Source organism: Scardinius erythrophthalmus, assembly GCF_964197995.2.
Source record: "Scardinius erythrophthalmus genome assembly, chromosome: 20".
Taxonomy (NCBI): Eukaryota; Metazoa; Chordata; class Actinopteri; order Cypriniformes; family Leuciscidae; genus Scardinius; species Scardinius erythrophthalmus.
In genome coordinates, this window is record NC_138240.1 from 4,516,942 (window position 1) to 4,525,963 (window position 9,022).

The window sequence follows — 9,022 nt, forward strand, 5'->3', positions numbered from 1 at the left end:
ATTGCCTTTTTATTCTATTTTATGCTGGTCTTTTTGAGACCACTGGCAAAATTATTATTTATTTATTTTAATTCAATACAAATTATTATTATAAATTGTATCATCAGAATACTTTAAGTGAAAAGTTGAAAATATTTTAAGAAATAAATGACTCAAAAATGAACTAACAATGAACAATACTTTTACAGCATTCATTAATCTCAACATTTACTAAAACATTTTTAAGATCAAAAGTTGCATGTGTTAACATTAGTTAATGCTCTGTGAACAATGATCAATAAATGCTGTGTAAATATATTACTCATTGTTAGGTAATTCATTAAGTAATATTAACACAGACCTTATTGTGTAAAGTGTTACCAATATTTCTTAATTTTTATGTCAATATTTATTGATTTTTGTCCTGCAGGAGGCGCTAAGTATTAGTGCAGGACTCAAACAGGGATCATGATTTCACTGAAGGACAAGCGTTATTTTAAACGATAACTTTTAGACATTGTCTTAAATATTATCTGGTTTGCATCACACGTTTATGTTATATAAAGAGTCATATCAAATGTTTCGTAACTGAATGTCCCTAAAGTGCGTCTAGCAGGATTGTCATTGTTTTTAATCAGCTCATAGAGATAAAGACATTTGTTTTTGTATAGTGCGTTTAAAACTACCAGGGACGAAATGTGGAGATAGCATAGAACAACATAGAAATTGTCCCCTCCCATTTATTATAGCTTATAAACCTCTGAACCCCCATTTAAATTCTCGTTTGCTGGAGTTTGGTACTTGTCAAAGGATGGCACGAAGCTTCATGTTTCTCCAGGCAACAGGAGACAGAATTACCATGACAACCGACTCAAGTGAAGGATGAAGGCCTATCAGTGCAGCGTTTCTCTGACATCTATCATATAAGAACTGTGTGTGTTTGTGTGACTCAGATCCCTGAGTCACACACGATAGAGACATGCCATGAATCTGTAACTAACCAGGCAGCGGTGGATGGATCTTTAATGTGAGGATACTAACTACTGTAGGTCTGCTCGGTTTAAACATACACCCACAAAGATCTCAGTCAGAACCAGTACAACTCCCACTTCACCCACAGCACTCGCTGAGGTACAGCCAGATCTGATGATGTAATCTCCCATCATGTGTTTTGATCAGGAGGAACAATAAAACACCAAACGCTCTAGACAAGCCGAGGAAGGCAATGCTTGTAAAATATGCTTATTTTTTGGTCTTTTGGCTCACTGTATAAACTAGATGAGTAAAGTTTGATGACAAACTTTGATGTTGACTTGACAAAGCCAGGTCTGAAAGTTTAAAATAACTTTGAACAGCTTGACATTTGAAGGTTTTAGCACATTGTTGGCACGAATTAACATGTTGCTAGCATGATTTAGCATTTTGCTCAAGTGAATTAGCATGTTGCTAGCGAGATTTAGCATTTTGGTAACTGAATTAGCATGTTGCTAGCGAGATTTAGCATTTTGGTAACTGAATTAGCATGTTGCTTGCAACACTTTACAATATATTCAAATAGAAAACAGTTATTTTAAATTATAATAATATTTCACAATATTACTGTGTTTATGTATTTTTGATCAAAGAAATGCTGCCTTGTAAGAGAAAAACATTTTAAAAAAATCTTACAGACTCAAAACTTTTGAACGGTAGTGTATGTGGTATTCTTCATTGTTAGGAGTTTTAATTTGTCCAAATACTTCTTGGAATGACTGATCAAAGCAGGGTTGTAGATTTGTTGGGTTTCTCTAAGCCTGCTAGAGTATTTGTGTCAGCTGAAGTTTCCCTTGCACAAAATTACCATGGTAACCATGTTTTCTGCCAAAATGAAAGGAGAATGGCATGCAGGTCAAAGTCTGACAAGTAGGCAGATATCCTACTCGGATATTAAACAAATATATTCGGAGTGTTGCATGTATGTTCTCCAGCAGTTTAGTGTGGGTTATATAAACAATGGCTGTGTTAATTTAACACCGGGAGTTTTGCTGTGATATTGATGTTTCCACGGGCAGAAAACTGAGCATTCAGAGAATCACATGTTTCCCCACACGTAACAAGTAACCTTTTCAACTAATCTTACAGTGGAAATCATTCAGCATTATCATAAATATCAAGTCACTCAATAAAATACTGTGGGTCAAAAACAGTCGCACATATGTACACACATTTACATTTTCATTTACAGCTAGTTTTAATCTGTTCATTTTCTGTTTTATAGGTTTAATCACACCTCTGTACCCCTGGGAATTACTTATTTAGAGTCTTTCCAGGAATGAGGCCTATTTCCTGCTGCGATCACAGCATTGTTGGAAAATTGGTGAGGCTTAGTTCTCCTGCATTGTTTAAATCAAGGGCAGCATGTGTTGGTCATGTGTACACTCTTAGAAAAAAGGTTTAGTGTGGTTCGAAACAAAACTCAAGGGTTCTTAACTCAATTTTAAAGAACCAGAAAGGTTCTATATAGGGAGAAATTTCTTAAAAGGGTCCTACATTTTTAACTTTCTTTACTGTGTAATGTTGCTGCTTGAGCATGAAAAAGGTCCTTGAATAAAAGGCTTTGAAAAAGGTCACTCCAAAAGGAGTTTTTCTCTAACGAACACGTCACAATATTCCTCATTTAAATAATTCCCGCATGCACAAAAAAGGAGCGTGGCCTGGTTGAGTTGAATAGTTGCTGCATCCCAATTTGCATACTATCCGTCCTAAACATATAGAGTCCTAGCATTCGAAATGAGAATTAGTGTGTCCCAAATTGTAGTATGTTGAAATTAGTATTCCAAATATACCCGGATGCCAGTTAGAATCTGAAGTGCAGATCCGTGCACACTAACGGCTAATACTGCCCACAATCCTTTGCGCATTGGACAAGGATTCGATTAGAACTACAAACACGAATAAAAAATGTAAAAAACAAACATGGAGGATGTGCGAGAATGACAGTTTGAGAGTTAAAGGGGTTTGAGTGATTAAGAATCAGTATCTAACCTCAGTGTTATCCACCATGTACTTATGTAAAGATACATTTGGCAATTAACTTGTTAATGTGCTACTACATTTCTCTACGAAACGGTAGGAAATTAAATTGAATTGAATGTGGAGGATTTTAAATGTGACAAGATGATTGAGGCAGTTTAGAGTGACAGGAAGCACGTAATTAGCGACAGAGCTGTCCTTTAAATTAGTTTGTTCCAAAGCTTGCCTACTTTTCTGGTATACACTCAAAATTATGTACTTTTTCTTCACAAAAACAGTACATACTTTTAGGGCATAGTAACCTATAAGTAGGCGAATTGGGACGCAGCAACTGTGTTGAAACCTGGTTGAAACTCACAGTTATTGTAAGGGGCGTGACATTTCCCAAACATGCTTGAAGCGGTTGACCAATCTCAACACACTGGTGAATCCGGCCAATCAGAGCACATTGCGTTTTTTGGAAGGAGGGTAAGAGAGGAGCTGCAACAATAGGCTTGTTTCCATTACAGATTTGCCAAAACTTTTGCGATTTTTTTCTAAATGTCAACAAAAAACTACTGCGAAATGACGGCGTTTCCATTAACCGATGTTATGCGACTAAAACTTTTGAAACTTTTTCCTCTCGCAATAAATCATTCCAAAAATCATGGCAACGGATGTTGGTAGGTTTATGTATATCCCAGCCACTGCACTGGCCATTATTATTAATCGAAGGAGACGTATGGGTGTTATCCAATCATTAATGGCAAGGAAAGACCCTTATACTTGGGAGCGGCACAAATGAGGTGTTTCTGGGTGTTTCTCCCTCATATCTGCTTCGAGGTCTTGATTGTGACATTTCTTTGAGGTTTAGAATCCTGTAATTATTTTGTCTTTTATGAATTTAATAAAGAACTTTGTCTCGTATTCTGTCCAAACATAGGCTACCCCGTCATCTACGTCAGGTGACCTGTAAATGCGCAAAAACTGTTTCTTTTTCGAATTGCTTGAAAAACCACCTCATGCGAGCGTAAAAACTTTTTTGCGATAAATGGGAGTTTTTGCGAAATTGACGCGTTTCCATTGGGCGTATTTTCAATTCGCAATGTCAATTTGCGCAGTTTGAAGGGTAATGGAAACGTGGCTAATGTCAAATTAGTGAAAAATAATGTGTGTTTTTTTTACTTTCAAGCATGAAAGCCTATAGTAGACCAAAAAAGATAATTAAGACTTTGAAAAAGGTTATAATAGGAACCACTTTACATAATATTTTCATGTTTCAACAGTGATAAATTATGTTTGCGAGCTGTTTAATTCATCAAATTTTATCAAAATAAAAATGAATTAAATCAAAATGAATGATTTAATCCATAAAATGATTATATGATGGGAACCCCTAAAAGGTTCATTGAAGCCTCTGACAGAACCCTGCAAAGTTCAGAGCCTTTATTTCTAAGAGTGAACACAATCTCATGGCAGTTCGGGAAGTTTTGGCGAATTGGTGGTTTGTGTGTGTCAGCATGTGAATGAAATCTTTCAGTATCCCCCAGCTGCCCTGTGACACAAACAGTGCATGTGAGACTGAAAGAGGCTTACTGTGGCACCACATGACTCTTCCCATACTCCACCTGCTACACATGTCAGTAAAAGTAGAGCTCAACTTCACAACAAATCTCTTTATCAAAATGACTAAAGCAAATCCATGCAGCCACATGACACTGGGAATAAAATGCACAACTAATGACAACATGAATAATTACCAAGTATCAATAAGCGCTTTGCAAAACGCTGCTTAGAATTCAATTAAATGCAAGCGAACGCTGCACAAGAGATCTCATCACATGGAAATGTCAGCATTACACAACCCTTTAGAGCACCAAATACAGCTGGACTCAGCACTCTGGAGCTGAGCTGATTTACAGGTATTATTTTGCCATGGATAAAAAACAACCTGTTCCATTGCCTCGCTCTTTAATCTCCTCCTGGGTGAGCGGAGGCTCCAGAGACCAGCGAGGAAACCTGGCAACACGAAACAGACACGCACACAGAGAAGCACTCAAATGGGAACTATTACAATTCTTGTTGACTTCAACATTGTCTTAATGCGGGTATTTAAAGTGCCTCACATGGACATAATGAAGAAAATGAGAAATAATGACATAAAATTCAAGTTTAACATCATATAAGAACATAAAAGTGAAAGGGGATTTCAGACCTCTCAGATTTCAGAAACTATCCAAACAAATATTCATATCGTAATAAGATCCTCTGCGTTTTGCTGATGTCTTGATGGGCATTAGCATTATGGGGATCTGAATTAAAAATATTGTTTGAGCAAATTTTGCATTAGTTTTTAATTGCATAGACGTGTGCTTTAAAAAGTTTATTGGAACATTAAACATGATGATGATTGGTTAACTAAGTTACCTTACCAGTGAAAATTTGCATTTAAAAAAGGCAGTGCATGTCATTTTACGTTGGTTGAAATACTAATATAATTTAAATATGAATACAAGCTATATAAAATCAGTGTATTTTGACCATTCAACAACCTATGTTAGATATTACAGTAGACATTTATATTTTAAAAGACAATGCATGTCATTGTAAGTTGGCTGATATATTAACATGATATAATTTAAATATGAAATATACAAGCTAAGCTGTATAATCAGAGTATTCTGACCATTCAAGAAGTATTTACAATGAAAATGTGTATTTTAAAAGGAAATGCATGAATTTTTAATACATTAAAAATAAAAATTATACATTAATATATCATTTAAATATGGAGTACAAATATTAAATATGATACAGTTTGCTTTATTATACTGTATATACATTATATTGCCACAAGTATTGGGAAACCCCTCCAAATCATTGAATTCAAGTGTTCCAATCACTTCCATGGCCACAGTTGTATAAAATCAAGCATCTAGACAAACCGCTTCTAACCTTTGTGAAAGAATGGGTCACTCTCAGGAGCTCAATGAATTCAAGCGTGGTACCGTGATAGGTTGTCACCTGTGCAATAAGTCCATTCGTGAAATTTCCTCACTACTAAATATTCCACAGTCAACTGTTAGTGGTATTATAACAAAGTGGAAGCAATTGGGAACAACAGCAACTCAGCCACGAAGTGGTAGGCCACGTAAAGCGTAAGTGGTAGGCGCACAGTGAGCAGAAGTCGCCAACTTTCTGCAGAGTCAATAGCTACAGACCTCCAAACTTTGTGTGGCCTTCAGATTAGCTCAAGAACAGTGCGTAGAGAGCTTCATGGAATGGGTTTCCATGGCCAAGTAGCTGCATCCAAGCCTTACATCACCAAGTGCGATGCAAAGCATCGGATGCAGTGGTGTTAAGGACTCTAGAGCAGTGGAGACGTGTTCTCTGGAGTGACGAATCACGCTTCTCTGTCTGGCAATCCGATGGAAGAGTCTGGGTTTGGCGGATGACAGGAGAACGGTACTTGCCTGACTGCATTGTGCCAAGTGTAAAGTTTGGTGGAGGGGGGGTTATGGTGTGGGGTTGTTTTTCAGGGGTTGGCCCTAGCATGGTTAAAACCAGACCATTCTCAGTAGTAACTGAGTTATGGTCTGGCATAGCTTCATTAATAACTAATTTCCAAAGGGGCGTCACCAACGGACGTCGCTCAAATGCCTCTGGGCGCAATTGGATAGACCTAAAACCAATCAGAGCGATCGTCATCGTGTAAAGCCATATGCTGTGTCCCAATTCGCCCCAAGTTACACTACGCCATAAAAGTATGTACTCTTTTTGTGAAGAAAATGTATTTACTTTTGAATGTGTAGCAAAAAAGTAGGCAAGCTTTGGGACATACTACTTCGTCATCTTTATCGGACGGATCTGTCGCGTGCATCCTGTCACGTAAACTGCCCTGTCAATCATCTTGTCACAGTTAAAATCCTCTATTAAATCTAATTTAACTTCCTACAGTTTCGGAGAGAAATGTAGTAGCACGTTCATCTGCCAGTGGGTCTTTCATGGAGACTGTCCTCATGTGTTTGCAATTTGAATATAATAATGCATTTAAAAGTTGAACGGACGTCGCTCAAATTTGCCGGAAGTTGTCTGGGTTTTCCCAGGCTAGCTTGGCCCCTTAGTTCCAGTGAAAGGAACTCTTAATACTTCCGCATACCAAGACATTTTGGACAATTTCATACTCACAACTTTGTGGGAACAGTTTGGGGATGTTCCTGCTCTAACATGACTGCGCACCAATGCACAAAGCAAGGTCCATAAAGACATGGATAAGCAAGTTTGGTGTGGAGGAACTTGACTGGCCTGCACAGAGTCCTGACCTCAACCCGACAGAACAGCTTTGGGATAAATTAGAGCGGAGACGGCGAGCCAGGCCTTCTCGCCCAACATCAGTGCCTGACCTCACAAATGTGCTTCAAGAAGAATGGTCAAAAATTCCCATAAACGCACTCCTAAACCTTGTGAAAGCCTTCCCAGAAGAGTTGAAGCTGTTACAGCTGCAAAAGGTGGACCAACTCCATATTAAACCCTACGGATTAAAAATGGGATGTCATTAAAGTTTATGTGCATGTAAAGGCAGACGTCCCAAAACTTTTGGCAATATAGTGTAATTACAGTGACCATTCAACAATCATTTACAGTACCTGTATTTTTTAAAAAGGCAATGCATGTCATTTTAAGTTGATTTTATATTCAATATCACATCACTTTATAAAGAAAAATACAATTATGTGCTGCACAAAATGACCATTCAACAATATGAGATAAGCTACTAAATTCTTACATTGATTGGATATATTGTTTCAAAAGCATGTACCTTACATTTGTGCATTGCCATTTAACAATGCAAGGCATGTATAGCACCAATGTGCATGTATGTGTGAAAAATAATAAAAGCAGCGAGAGTCGGTAGCCCGCAGCTCACACCCTTTGACTAACATCCTGGACAGACCATCTGTCTGCAGACAATCTCACACACATGTCATAGTAAGGCATGGATTTGGGTGAGCAAACTCTTTATTATTCTATAGCAAGGGCAGCGATGTAGCTTCAACTTCATTTTTCAAATGCCAGAAACTAGACCTTGATATCCGTGACAATGTGTGACCTTTGATTGTGATCATGCTGTCATAAGATTTTATTAAAGCAGATAATAAAAGGAGAGATGAGGACATGTGAAGGCATCAAGGCACACTAGCCTTATGGAAAAACACCACGAAGGATCACAATCCTTTGGCTTTGCTGTGATTGGCAGACACGTTTAGCTCAGCATTGTTGCCATATCAGAGTTTGGACACCTACCCCCTCTTTCTTTTTCTTCTTAAGTTGATCCCAAAGTTTTGAGTCTAGGAAGATTATCCCCTCACAAGGCCGCTGACCCCTATGTGACCTCACTTTAGCACTACCTATATCTGCTTGAGCATGACAACCATGGGACTGAAACTTAAAAAACACCTGGGAGAAATGATTTATTGTTTGTGTCAGTCATCGAGGTCTCTGATGGAATGGCATCCATGCACGACTGTTTGCTTTCCAATATAGTGGCGCAAGCAGCAGTCTCTGTCCTCCTTATTCACAATGCGCATGCGCAAGATCAAATTCGCGATGAGATGTAGAAATGAATAAGAGCGTAGAAGGGCAATGCGGATCTTAAAATGGGCGGGGTTTAATGTCAAAAAGCTTGCATTGCATTAGTCTGTTTGAATAGGTCTAAATATTAAATCTTATTTTTTAAGACTTAACTGGGTAGCCTATATGTCTGTGAATTGTGTAATGTTTTTCAGCACCATTATTCAGGAGTAAATTAAATTGTAGTACACACACCACTGCTGAACCAGCCTTTAAGCAGTCACGTGATACCTGTTACATTTTTCTTCGCTGGTAATCATGGACTAATCACAGACGTTTGTGATTAACTGGATGAGGATTTTCGCGAATCATTTTATAGAAATTGCTTGAAATAATTTACATTATTATGTCAGGTACCAGTCATTGAAAGCTAATAGATTTAAGCGTGTTTAAAATGAGACCAAAAATAAATAAAACATGA